The 14649-nt window shown below is 42.3% G+C and overlaps 1 protein-coding gene across 14 annotated transcripts in view; it reads right to left on the bottom strand.

Moving 5' to 3' along the window:
* The window catches only part of CNTN4 (contactin 4), a 936745-nt gene extending 923721 nt beyond the window's left edge, over positions 1-13024 (bottom strand). For 4 of the 14 annotated variants that reach the window (XM_058288382.2, XM_058288374.2, XM_058288389.2 and 1 more), the window contains exon 1: positions 12601-12806. The gene's annotated coding sequence lies outside the window, so the exon portion shown is untranslated. Of the gene's footprint in view, positions 1-11401; positions 11611-12600 lie in introns of those variants that run through there. The other 10 variants (XM_058288371.2, XM_058288384.2, XM_058288372.2 and 7 more) reach the window with 8 other exon arrangements.
* Positions 13025-14649: the final 1625 nt, after the last annotated feature.

Below are 14649 nucleotides of genomic sequence, written 5' to 3'. Positions count from 1 at the left end.
GGAGTGTGCCCTGGAAAGAGAGCCATCCAACGTGGAAAAAGTGCAGCCTGCCCAGGAACGGCACCGCATACACAGAGAGCTGATACAGCAAGATGATGCAACGAAATGAGACACAGATTCCCAGGGCCGCTGACAAGAATACAAGCAGGTACAAAAGAACACACAGTGAATGGACACAGAGAGCAGACAACTGGGTGGGTGGCAGGGGGGGGAATAAATAAATAAATAAATAATAAATCTTAAAAAGAAAAAGGCTAGTTCACCAAAGCAAGGAATCATAGGTGAAAGGCTGTAGAAAGACATAGAAGACTGGTCACTCAACATACTTGATGGGATCCTGTTACACAGTCACAAATAACAACCACTGTTTCAACAAATACTCTTTTAACATTCGTATTTTATAATGTTACCATGTAGTGTTTAGTGCTTAGAATGTGCCATGGACATGTACTAAAATCTTAAATTCATACCATTAAATGTTCATAGCATCTCTTTAGGATGATCATATTCATTTTACAGAAGAAAAAAACATGTCTTGGAAGAGTTAAGAACTTGCTCAAGATCACAAAGGAAGTGGTGGAACAAAGATAAATCCAGGTCTACTTCATTCCAAGACCCATGCTCTAATCTTAACTACTGGAGCATGTTCCTCATGGTGACCTTATGTCATTAAGAAGTAAATTATGTTAAGTCACCTGTTTAAGCAAGAAAGTAATATTTTTACAGGGATTTCCATTTTTTATAAAACTATTGAAATTAAAGAAAAAAACCTATATTTATAATTATTTAGTTCCAATAATCTCAGATAACTGTATTTGTACTATAATTTTTGCAAGAGTTACAAATGTTACTCAGGAATCATTACCTCTTTAATTAAATACAGTAAAAATAGTGCTTAAACTCCCAATTAATTCACCAATCTTTACAGTCTAGAATCAATAGCTAGTTTTTCAAAACAGTCACTAAAGACAAAAATATTCATATTTATGTGTGATAGCTAAAGAGCCATCATAATACAGATGATAATACAAATTTATACAAGTCAAAATGATGTAATTGCCTAGAATCAAGTCTTGCAAAACACATTTGGGGATTTAAGTCATGCCATTTTTTTCATGTCTGATTTCCTTATTGTCCAGACTGGACCCATCTCAGTATAAATACACATGCAACACTTGTTCTTGCTGGAAATTTCCATGACAAACTAGAAAGGCATAGGCAACATGAATAGTCAATATTTATGTTGGTACAAATGTATAGGATACAAGTATTTTTATAAGCACAAATTTAGCCCAAAGGTAGAGAGGACATATTACTATGGTGAGAACAAAGGAGATTTCTGCAAGTGCCTTTTTTAAAGCTCAAGATCATTATAGGATCAACAGAGATTCTGCTACCCTAATCCTCATTTTCTCATGTGACCAAACTCCCTTCCTAGAAATTCACCACTTTTATTTCATTCATAGAAAAATATATTTTAAGGGCCATGAGCTGAAACTGACCATGCCCAATTACAGAAAATATTTTCTTTCTGAACCACTAAAATGGTTGAATATGGCTTCAAATAAGAAAAATAAAACCCTGATTAAAAAGGAACTAATCATGCAGACAACTGCTTTTTCAAGTTTCAAAGACCAAACATCCATCTCAAATATTTCTTAATAACTCTCACTGACTTGATTGCTCCACTTATCTCAAATTCCTAGCAATATCACTAATGCTCTGTGAACATCTATTATCTGAGTTTAATTGCATTTTCAGTTCCTACCATGTTTTAAGCCAGAGAGACTCAAAGATGCATAACAGCAGTCAATAAAACCATGCTTACTGGAAGCTTACTAGGATTTAGGCACTGTACTAAATATTTTGCATATTCTGCTCCATTAAATCTGCACAAAATCCTTGTGCCTTTGGGTCTTACCCAGTTTTATAGATGTTCTCCTCACTACACTGATTTAATGCATTGATCTGAATAGCCCTACAAAATACATATTAACCCATCAAACAGATGAAGAAACTAGAAACTAAAAAGAGTAGATAACTTGCCCACAATCACACAGCTACTTCAAAATAGACTAGTAGGGAATGGTAAGAATTCTGCCTCACTCCAACTTTCAAGCTCTTACCACTGTCTGAAGGAACTCACACTGTACAGAATGACAGGTGAAATAAGAGCTGTTACGAAGTAGTGAGTGAGATGATGAACTTAGCCCGGTTTGCATTTGCCCAGGATGTTCTGAGCCTTAAAACTCAGTGTCCAGTATCCTGGGAACACCTTCAGTCCTGGGAAAACTGAGACGGTTGGTTACCTTGTGCTTTTTGTTATAGGAGACTAGAAAAAAGAGGAAAAAGAACAATGGGACTGTATGCAGAGAAGGGGGCCTGAAAGGCTTTACAGAGGGGCATTTGGGTTAGGTCTTGTGGGAACTGTAATTAACGCTGTGGAAAAGGACAGCAAGGGTGAACCAAACAGAGGGGTAATGTAAACAAAGTTGTGGAAAAAATCACAAGGATGACTAGGTTCTAGGATGGCTGGCCTGGGGATAGCTGAGGCTGCAGACCTGAGAGGGAAAGGGACGGCGTGTTTGGAAAGGAGAATATCATCCAGGAGGGATCAGAGTAAATCTCAGAAGAGGGATCTAAGAATGAGGATGTGGTTTTACCTACATTTCCCTTGTGTAAAGAAAGAAGGGTTTTCTGGAAAAGAATTTTGGCTTTATAATTTAGTGGGGGGTGTATATACCTTGGTAGGAGGATATCAGTTGAAATGGGTTTTAAACATCTCATGTATTCCAAGGGAGTGGAATCATTGTTAGATATGCAACTAAAGTGACATATGAGAGGAGTTCAGAGAAAAACAAATAAACAAACAAAAAATTAGAATTCCCTAATCCCATATCCAGAATTCTTTCCTCTTTTGTCTCCATGACCTAAAAATCAATATTGGTTACAAGGTGACAGAAATCCAACCTAACCAATTTAAGTCAAAGTGAAATTTATGAATTCAAAGAGTTGAAAATTCAAGAGGCACACAGCTGGATTCATGGGCTCAAGCAGTTAAAGAACACTGAGATTCTCTCCATCTCTCCTCTGACTTCCCCTCTGCTGGCTGCATTCTCAAGTAACACCTGGTGACCCCCAGCAGACCAAGTCTGTCTCCTTTCATGGCAAGATAGTAGCAGACCCACGTCTTCCTGGCTCTAGTCTCCTTGTCCATAGTAATTGTTTAACGGATACACACACAGACCCTTCCGGAGTCACTGAGAAGCAGCAACACATCTCACTGCTCCTAGATAGTTCTCATTGGGCCCTAGGTCCATTCTTGAATCAATTACTGTGGACGGGAGACTCAGTGCTGTTCTTGAACAGGCCTTTAGTAGGAAATGACATCCCACCCAGACCACATGCTCCAAGAAGGGGAGAGTAATAGAGGCCAAAGGTGAAAGTGGGGGCCATAACTGGAAGGAATGGCAAACAATCAATGCCGATGCTCTCCTGGTCCTATACTGAGAGATGGAGAGGGAGAATTAGCTGGTAATCTCACATGCACTCATTGGAAACCCGTTTTCCTTCCCTGGGAGGCACTCAGCTTGACTCTCAATTCCTAGCTCCCCTTGCATTGAGGGAAGGCCAAATAACTGAGCCCAGCCCAATGGAATGTGAGCAGAAGCCATGAAAACCCCCTCCAGGCTGGGCTTGCAACAACTTCCTATGAGCTGTCTCTTGATATTTCTCTCCTCACATCTCATACCCTGGCTGAATGATGAGGATTCTAGAAACCTAGAAGAAGACAAAGCCACAAGAGTATAAGCAACCTGATCCCCTGAATGACCATATGGAAGCCACTCAATCAGGAACTATGCTACTAGCAATGGACTATCCCTTGAGCAAGAAGCAAAAAGTTGTTTTAAGTCAATGAAAACTTAAAGGTTATCTATTACGACAGTTAGTGTTAGCTTGCCACAAGGCCCTGTGTGACTTGGCTTGTTGAAAAAACATGAGAGCAAGCATGTTAAAACTTCTTTATCCCTCCAACATTTCAAGGGACTTGAAAATACACACCCACCCCACCCTGCCCCCCTTCATACACAGTATGAAGTGAGGAAATTCAGAAGAGGAGTTTAGAATATTAAGCAGATATATTAGGACAGGAGCTTCAGGAACAGTCGGAATGAAATGAACAAGGCACTTCTGAGAAAGAGGTGACTGTTAAGTACAGAGTTTATCTGCTTATCTACATAGTGAGAAGGTATGTGTCATCAATTAATTGTGCAAATGCCATGAACACATGCTGAATGAGAAAAAAACACGATTCTATCAGGTTGGAACAAGAATTCTCTTTGCAAAAAGAACGCCACCACATTTCCATTGCAGCTACTGGGAACCAAAACTGTAAAAGGCATTTTTGCAAAAGGCAAATGCATAGGAAAGGTGAGATGAAAAACATTCTCTAATATAATAGGGACAAGACAACAATATGAGAGCAAGAAGGGAGACCATTTTCTTTCAGGAAATACTAGTGTCACAGAGGTACCTTTAGTTATGCAGAAAATACTGGAAAAGCTTGCAAGCCTGAGAGAAAAAAAGGAAGGTTTCCTCTCTTGGGAGGTGGGCATGTTTATGAAGAGCAATGCTTTTGAAGATCAGGAGAATATTTTAGCTGTGAACTTACCAGAAAGGATAACAAAAATTTCTTCAGCTGTAAAGTGAGAAGGACTTTATTCTCACATACTGCAGCATGACCGTGGTAGCACAGGACTCCCACAATGGAAGCACAGGAGAAAAGTTTTAATCTAAGGCACAGATACTGGCAATTTGTTTCTGAAAAGTCAAAGAATATGGTAGGGGAGGTCTTACTTAAATACCTTCTCCCTAATCTTGGTAAGTATCCAAGATAAACCTTTACCATATGTAATTCCACCCCAGTATGTTTTAGATGTAATTTTTTCTTCATCAGGATTTTTAATTCTCTTGGCAACTTTTCATATATATACAAAAGGAAAAGGTGGTCAAATCACTTAAATAATAAATGTATTGACTCAGACCCCACTCTCCCAAATCACTTTCTGTGAAGCACTTTTAAACAGGGATAAGATGATCAATATATAGACAGTTATTACCTGCTCAAAAAAAAAGAAAAAAGAGGAGTATTGACAGAAGAACAAAAAGGCAGTATAGTGGGAAGTGGCTGTGGCTCAATCAGTTGGGCTCCTATATACCACATGGGAGGCCCTGGGTTCGCAACCCGGGGCTCCCTTGCGAAGGCAGGCTCGCCTGCACGCCACGGAGAGCTGCCGGCCCACAAGCGCCATGGAGAGTGGACTCAGCAAGGTGACACAACAAAAAAAGGAGACAAGTAAAAACACAGTAGAGCGCACAGTGAATGGACACAGAGAGCAGACAGCAAGCAAGCCACAAGGGGAGGGGGGGATAAATTTTTAAAATTTTAAAAAATAAAGACTCACAGAAGAACACACAGCGAATGGACACAGAAGAGCAAACAGCAAGCAAGCTGCAATGGGGGGGGTAAAAAAAAAGTATAGTGCAGCTCTTCTATCTTATCTGTGATTAGGTGGCTGGGGAAGGTTTGGCAGTGGATGGGGGTGATGGTGGTACAGTGATGTGAAAGGGGTCAATAACCCTGGAATGTGAATGTGAGCAGGGCTGGGGGAGGGTTGAGCTTTCCATAAGCTGGGGGAGGGCTGGAGGAAGGAACAGGTGAACTCTGGGGAGAGAAGGGACAGTGGTTGAGGATACAACTTAGAGAGTGTTCTTTTGGCAACTATGGCAGGGGAGGGTCACTGGTGCAGGGTGTAGGCGTAGGCAGTGGGCGGATATGGGGAGGGACGTACCTGGGGTATGCCTCCATGGAGAACGAATGTGTTCATGTGGTCAGAGGATGTTATCTCAGTGGGTGCAGACCCATGCCAAAACCAACAAAACATTAAATTCCCATCCTTGGGAGTCCTGCTACTGTCTCTAATAGAGTGGCAAGAATCTCTAGAGCACAAGGAAGTGCCTAATAAAAGAAAACAGACCAATATGCCAAGCCCTCAATATTAATACTTGTTCTTAATGCTTGTAAAATTGAAACTAGCCTAACAATATCTACTGCCTAAGAGTTACCAACTGAAAACCTCCTTGTTACTCAAATGTAGCCTCTCTCTAAGCCAAACTCAGCATATAAATTTTCTACCTTCCTCCCAGTGTGGGACAGACTCCCAGGGATGAGTTTCCCTGGCACTGATGGATTATTACCAAGAGTCAATCAGTGATGCACTTGGGGGAAAAATTAAATTCAAGAGAGTGTTTTTTAACTTTTTTTAATTGATGTTTATCATTGATAAATGAACATCCACAAACATTAAGTATATAGTATATGTGTGAACTTACAAAACAAACATGCATATCATCATACAGGGCTCCCATTCATTACCCCACCACCAACATCTTGCATTACTGTAAAACAATTGTTACAAACTATGAAAAATCATCATCAAAACATTATTACTACCTATAGCCAATATCTTACATTTGGTGTATTTTTCCCCCAACCCACTCCGGTAATGGTACACTGTATTATTATTATATACTTGTTATGGTTCATGTACTCATATTTGTTCTGTTAACCACAGTCCATCTTCCACCAAGGATTCACTGTGTTACACAGCCCCATGCTTTGCACAGTCCATTCAAAGTGAACATGCAGTGGCTTTCATTTTCATCACAGAGTTGTGCTATCATCACCTCAGTCAATTTTAGAAGATTTCCATTTCTCCAAAAAGAAAAATCTTACACACCATAAACCTCCCTATTGTTGTCCCTTAGAATTGATATACATTCATTGCCATTGTTGCAAAATATTACAATATTACTATTAACTATAATCCATAGGTTGCATTAGTTGTAATTTTCCCATGTATCACCATATACTTAAAGGAAGAACATTCTTATATGATTAATCACAATCTTTATCCACCACCAAAATCACTTATATAGTCCCTACATAATTGTCTAGATTCCTCTCAATTGAAATATTATATCCACAGAACTGTCAGCCACATTCACATTTATAAGTCAGCAGTGTCAGTTATAGTCACTATAATGTATTACCATCAACTCTATTTTATTCATTTCCACACATTTACAATAAACCTTATTAAAAATTCTATATGCATTAAGAATTAGCTCCAATTCTCAACCCACATTCAATTTCCTAGTAACCTGTACTCTTGAGTTTACCTCCATAAGTTTACTCATCGTTTTAGTTCATATTAGTGAGCCCTGAATCTCAGCAGAGTTGCAGCCAACATCTACTCTCCAGTCCATTGGACTACGCAGGATAACTAACTAAATGATGATGATGGACAACCCCCATCCCCAAAAGCAAAGAGTAACTACAATTGCAAGCAAAACCGTTCCTTCCATATCCCCCGTAAGATCCAAGCCCCTTCTCAATAGGAAGCAGAGCATGCATCACCATTCTAAAATCCTCAAGATTGTGGAATGAACAAACATAAGGGGGGAATGCAACCATGGACCAAAGTAGACAGTATTATTGTAGGAATGGAAGAAGTTGTAACATTGATATAAACATAATGGTTACCAGGGTTCTAAGGGGAGAGAAGGAGGGAATAATAGGTGGAACATAGAGCATTTTTAGGGCACTGGGATTGTTCTGCATGATTTTGCAATGATGGATATAGACCATTATAGGTTTTTTTAAAACCTATACAATTGTACAGTGCAACATATAACCCAAACGTGAACTATATGCCATAGTTAGTAGCAATGCTTCAATATCTGTTTATCAGCTCTAACAAATGCACCAGATTCATGTAAGATGCAATTAATAGGGAAAATGTGAGAGGGGAAAGAGGTGGAGTATACTGGAATCCCCTGTATGTTCGATGTAGCTTTTCTGTAATCTAAAACTTCTTTTTAAAAAAAAAAAAGTTTAAAAAAAAAGGAAAATGATTGTGAAGCTAGAGAACCTGGGTCAAATACCAGTTCTGTTACTTACAAGCTATACTGAGCAAATGACTTAATCTCTCCATTCCTGTTTTCCTCTTCTGTACAGTAGAGATAATAACAACACCTACCAGGGGGACAAAGTATTTAAAAAAGATCTGGGACATACTAAGCATTATGTATGTCTTAGCTGTTTCTATTATTATTTCATTTCTTATACCTGTTCCAGTTTTTCTGCCAGGAATATAGGGTTGGGGGAAAGAAAGGAAAGTAACATTTATTGAACATGAGTTAATGCTTCACACTGTATTAACACAGAAGAGCATGCTTGCTGTTCACCAAACCATTTCTTCTCCTTTCTGAATAAACAGCTAGACTACATTTCCCAGCCTCCCTGATAGACATGTCCACATGGGACTGAGTTCTGGCCAATGCTTTGCAAGCAAAAATGATGTGTGCCACTTCAAGGTCTGGCCAGTTATCCCTTCAAGTCTGTCTCCTGTCTCTGACCCACTGCAGATGGCTATGGTGACCCTGTTTAGGAAGCAGAGGCATGGGATGGTGAAGAATACCTTCTGAACCACACCTTGGAGCAGTACTGCGTCCTCCCAGTCAGGGGATCATACATGAACGAGAAATGAATACATTTCATAATCTGTACCAGAATACATTTTGGTTTTTTGTTTGTTTGTTTTTTTAAAGATTTATTTATTTCTCTCCCCATCCCCCCCACCCACCCTGGTTGTCTGTTCTCTGTGTCTATTTGCAGCGTCTTCTTTGTCCGCTTCTGTTGTCGTCAGCAGCAGGGGAATCTGTGTCTCTTTTCGTTGAGTCATCTTGTTGTGTCAGCTCTCCGTGTGTGTGGCGCCATTCCTGGGCAGGCTACACTTTCTTTCGTGCTGGGCAGCTCTCCTTATGGGGAGCATTCCTTGCGCGTGGGGTTCCCTTACACAGGGGACACCCCTGCATGCAGGGCACTCCTTGCGTGCATCAGCACTGCACATGGGCCAGCTCACGGGTCAAGGAGGCCCGGGGTTTGAACCGCGGACCTCAAATGTGGTAGACGGGCGCCCTAACCACTGGGCCAAGTTCGCCATCCCCCAGAATACATTTTAAATTCATTAGCTATGGCTGTTCACCTACCCAATCTAATACAGTGAGGCTTTTCATCTGTACTCTTACGCTTAATCCCTACCACAATGCCTTAAAATAGATGTTCTTGAAATTTTATAGTGAGGCACAAAGAACTAACTAACTGTGTGATATCATGAATGTAGCAAATGGTAGGGCTACTTTTGGATCTCAGTTAACCTGCCCCACTGTCTATATGATACTGCAATGTGGAGAGTATCATTTCTTCCCTTATTCATTTAATGCTACTCTCTTCACATACTGACTGCTGGAATTTTAATCTTTAAATTTTTTTCTTCATTTATATATTCACTCACAAGCCTATTCATCTCTTTATGCCTCACTCTATCCACATACATGACCATGGCATGGAAACTAATGTTGTTAACCCATCTTTTACAGGGAACACAGATATGCAGCAGATGTGCAGCTGGCTACAGTAGCAGGGATGATGACTAGCAGAGCCAACAAAAAGGGGAGAAAGGTAAAAATTCCCAAACTAGCCATGATCTCCAAAGGTGAATATACACCCCGAGGGAAAAACAATCCACTGGAATACATGAAAACAAAACTGAACTTCTCTTAATAATTTTTACTTTATTCATCCTTTAGTTCCTTCCTGTGAATGCTTTGTAATGTATGTAGTGTATCAATATAACAGCATATGTGCATAACTTATAACTAAATTTTAGTGATATACAGTTGTAACATATATACCACCCTAATGAAAGTTATAATGGGGTAAAGTGTGTGTGTGGGGGGGGAGTAGAGTATATGGGAATCCCCTACATTTTCGATATAACATTTATGTAATCTAAAGCTTCTTTAAAAACAAAGAATTTTAGTGACATATGTTCAAATTTTCTTCTGATAGGAGCATAAAATTTTAAAAATGAAGATCAGTAAACCTAGATAATAAATCCCACCTCTTTCACCAGACTTAACACTGCTTATAGAAAACACAACAAAAAAAGACAACAAAACTTTGTGCATCTTTGTATGTATCTATACATTCCTGCCTACTCTTGTGAAATTGATTAGCTCAATTAAAATCATATAAAAGCAAATTTCCAAAAATATTAATTTCTTTAGGTAAAAACAGACAGTATGGTGCATTATGTCTCTATGTTTCGGTTAAGCTTAAAGCCACTACCAGATAACCTTGGCAGAAGAATTCTGCCAGGAGGGTTTTCGACTGACCAATTTACCTTAAGTTCCTTTAATATTTTAATACCCAAATTGAAGTAATATATGCCCTGTGTACCTTCCAGAAGAAAAATTCTAGCCAAAAGATTTCGTATTGAGAGGTTTTAACAGAAGATCTACTTCTGAACAAAAAGGAGAGAAACTAGAGAAAATAAGTGGATGACAAAAAATCCAAAAGCATTTGAAAAGCTTCTTCTGTCCTCACTCCTGCCACTCGGAAATGCTTAGGAAAGATGGGGCTGAACTGACTGGAGGAGACAAAGTTCCCCAAGCCAAAGGAACTGAAAAGTGTTTTTGTAAAGGCTGTAAATAAGGAAATCTGCCTCTGTTGAAATTTCCACACAGCTCTGACCTGCAGCCTTGAACAACCTTCGCTTCTCTTATAATCCTATTCCCTAATTAAGGTTAGTCGTTCTCTGCTTGCCAGCAACCCTCAAGTGCTTAAACTGAAAAATAATGAGGTTTATCATCACAATCCTTCCCCATCAAGTCAGGGCTGTTTAAGCCAGTTTAAACAAAAAATCAATAGCATTTTATAAGATGGCAAAAATAATATTCTCTTGGAACTTGGTTTTGACCCTTAGCAATCTTATTTGTTCCCACTATCCCTTTTACAGATTGACACAAAATCTTGAATGAAATCAAGATGAAAATAATAAGAGTAAATGTATGGGTGGAATGTGAATTTTCTTATAAAAGCAACAAAATCACCTCAATGTATCTGCTTCCATGGCACACTATTCTTTTCCACCTACATGGGTAGAGAGAGACAGAGAAAGACAAAAAACTTGCTAATCAGCCCGACTGGAAATGCTACTGCAAGAACCTACTTAACTACACTATCTTTACTTTCCTACCCCACTCCCTAAGGGCATAAATCATTAAACCTCAAAATGCAAAAATACAAGCATATTCCAAATTATTCTATGTAAGTATACAACCAAATCAGTTATATGGAATTATTCCTTGGCCCATCCAGTACCCAACAAAGTAAACTGCGGGAGCTTTCCAGGCAATCAAAGACCCTGCTATTCTGACATACATGTCCCCGCCCCTATGCTAATGTAGGAAAACGGGAAAAAGTTCCACGAACCTTCCTTCCAGGTGTAGAATTCCTCCCGGCAAGCAACCTTCAGTACACCAAGATCTACCATATTGCCCTCTTTCACGCAAACCAGACACTCAAGGTGATCCGTCACATTGATTCACCCAACACAACCTCCCCAAGCCCTTCGCTCCAAATTTGGAGACCCCCGCTAGTAAACAGCCGCCTTAGTTTCCCCAGCAGAGAGCCGCCTCCTCGCAGCAGCTCTGCTGTGCTGCACATTTTTTTTTCGTGCATCCGACTCCCTGACTAGTTCCGAGAGATTTAGGAGCCCACGACCTTCCATACCTTTCATAAATAATGAAATATATGCATGAGACACAAAGAAAGGAAACGCACAAAGGTTTTTTGAGCCCTTTTGCTCCAGAAGGAGAGCCAGCGGGTTGGTGTCTGCGGGGCGTACATCTCACTGCATTTCGGGTCTAGAGAGGAGACCAAGCCTTTGCCTCTCAAAAGAAACTGAAATGCCCTGAAGTTGCTGTACGCAAAGGCCACCCACATAAGCTCCCTGGGCAGAGACTGGGGAAAACAGGTAAGCGCCACAAGAGCTGGGACCTCTCCTTAGAGTGCTTGGCCGCCGTACCCTCGGCGCCTGGCACCCACACTGGTGCACGGTGTCTGCATGAAACACGGCTCCGACGACCAGGGCTACGGCTCCTTTGGTCCCCAAACCCTTCCAACAGGAGCCCCAAGTTCGCCTTCCTCTGCTGGCTGCAGCTGGGATATTGGAGATATCACGAGCCGGTGTACCAACACTAAAAAGGAACCCCCCACCAAGCGCCGTGCGCTGGGGAGTGGGGATGCGAGAGGGGGCAACAGGCAGAACGAGCTGGAGGAGCTAATTAAGGAAGGCTCCCAAAGCATTCCGGGCTCTGAGCTCCTTGTTTTGTGGCTGCCTCGCAGCGCAACAAACTTATTTTCCGCCTAAAAAGGAGAAGGGTCGCCGGGGGGTGACGGTGGCATTGGCGGGGCCCTATTCCTCCTAGGTTCAGGGTGCACAACGCCCACGACACCGACACCGCAGGGCTGGCTGGCTCAAGGCAATCTTGCAGGAACGATCGCCCTGGGCAGCCCCTCTCCACCCTGCAGCCTCTAAGGACCGCATCCTTTCCCCCAAATCTGCGAAGCGGTGCGCCCCGAGTAGCGGGCGCCCAGGCGGCCGCGGGACCCCTGGAGCTCAGTCTCACCTCAGCACCTGAGCGCGGGGTCGGCGAGATCCTCGAGTGCGGCGCCCGCACAGTCCGAGGGTCCCGGTGTAGTGGCAAAAGCTTCCTACTTGCGACCAATCCCGGTGTTGAACCCCGCGCACTGTCTGGGGCCGCGTTCCCCTCCCTCCTTGAGCTCGCGGCAGCTCAAAAAACCCGGCACGGCGGAGTTCAGCCGCGGACTCCTCAGACGAAAGCAGGGGAAAGAGGCACGGGGAGGGCGGGGACCCACGCACAGCCGAGCTGGGCATGCTCTGTGCGGCGGCGGGCGGAGGCCCTCGCCTGGGCGCAGCACCTGCGGGCCCTGCCCCGCCAAACTGGGTGGAGCGAGGCGGCCCCCCGCTCCCGCGCGCGGAACTGGGAAAGGGCGCCTCGCCTGTCCCCAAGGCCTTGTAGAGGATCACCCTAGTTTTTGCGCAGGGGCGTAGAGGGTGTGCTGCATAGCAGTGGGGGATATATCGCGATGAAGCTTCTTTTGCAGCCGGAGTACCAGTATTGAGCACGCGGGGCACCAGGAGATGCGACTTCCCCGGGGACCCAAACCTCTAGTCCCGGGGAGACGCGGAATCCTGGGGGTCCTGGCCAGGGAGGAAAAAAAAAAACCACTCCCGCTTCTGGATTCAGTCTTCTTGAGCAGGGGATCGGGGGATGGGGTGTGGACTTGAAATTGAGAGGTCCGAGGAGGGGGCTTTGGAGGGTTTCACCTTTCTGTCCTTCGGCTGAGGTCGTTGGCCAGATAGGCGGCGTTACAGACCTGGAGTCTCACCCATGCAACGTGCTTTCAAGCTGGAATACGTATGTGATGAAGTAGATAAAAGGATCAATTTCTGGTTTGTGTCGGCAAAGTAAATACTTTGGACAGTGGCATCCCCTGATCTTTCTATAGTAGGTCTTCTAGCACAAATTACCCCATCCCCACCCCAACTCCAAACATCAGGGTAAAGATAGAGATTAAGGGCAGTAACCCAGCCCTCACCGGCCCCTTACAAAGTGATTCTGACAGACAGAGTAAAGCCTGCTCAGCGGACCTCATCTGGGACACACTTCCAGCAACTCCAGGAGGAGCCCGGGCAACTCAGCAGGGAGAGAGATGACTTCAGGGTAAAAGCCCCAAGGGCTCAGCCACACACAGCGAAGGAAACAGCTTCTGACCATTTACACAGTCATGTAAACAAATCCTGACACCTCCCTTGTGTGGAAAGTATGTTAACTGAGAAACTATTTTTAAACTGCTGTAGTAAGTAAATGAACAACTAACTCCTACAAATAAATGCTGCTGCCTTGTTAGTTCACATGCTCTTTTTTGTTTGTTTGGTTTCTTTCTTTCCTTCTTCCTTTTTTAATTCCTACCCAGGAAATGGACACATTCAGACGTTTTGGTAGGTACCATGGTAAAAAAAAAAATGTCCATGACTTGAAATTCCATGATCCTCTTAGTTGTTGAGATTAATGCTAGGGACCGGCGGATTTGTTTTGTTTTGTGTCCCGTCCCCCCCGTCCCCCCCCCCCCCCCCCATTTCTTGATGACTTAAACTTGGGGAGAGGCTTTTAGGCTTTCTTTCTTTTCTCCCTGACTGTTATGTTTCTCTAATAGAGGCAGCTGGCAAAATTGGAGTGTTGGTTATGCAAGTGTTTTCCTCAGTAAATACCTACATAATAAAAATGAATGGTTTCCACTTATTTTGAAGGCTTTTATACTCCTGCCAGAACCATGCCTTACAATGTCAAGTTTTAGGTTAATTGTTTTTCTACAACTAGTCAATTAAACTGTTGTCTCTCTCTACCAAAGATATAATCTTCAGCAAAAATAATACAGCCTAAGTATGCTTAGCCATAAAATATCCCTGAATATACTCAATACATTCAGGGAAAGGTTGAATTTTAAACTTAGGACAAAACTTCAGACAACAAAGAAAAAGTGGTCATTTTCTCCCAAGGGGAATACAAACTGAAGCAGTTTTCAAAGTTTCATAAACATTTCGGGCAAAGACCCTTATCAGTGTGTCTACATTTCAAACTTCTAATTATTTT

The sequence above is a fragment of the Dasypus novemcinctus genome, chromosome 26 (genome assembly GCF_030445035.2).
Source record: "Dasypus novemcinctus isolate mDasNov1 chromosome 26, mDasNov1.1.hap2, whole genome shotgun sequence".
NCBI lineage: Eukaryota > Metazoa > Chordata > Mammalia > Cingulata > Dasypodidae > Dasypus > Dasypus novemcinctus.
Note: the sequence above shows the minus strand (reverse complement) of the source record. Positions and strands in the feature narration are given on the sequence as shown.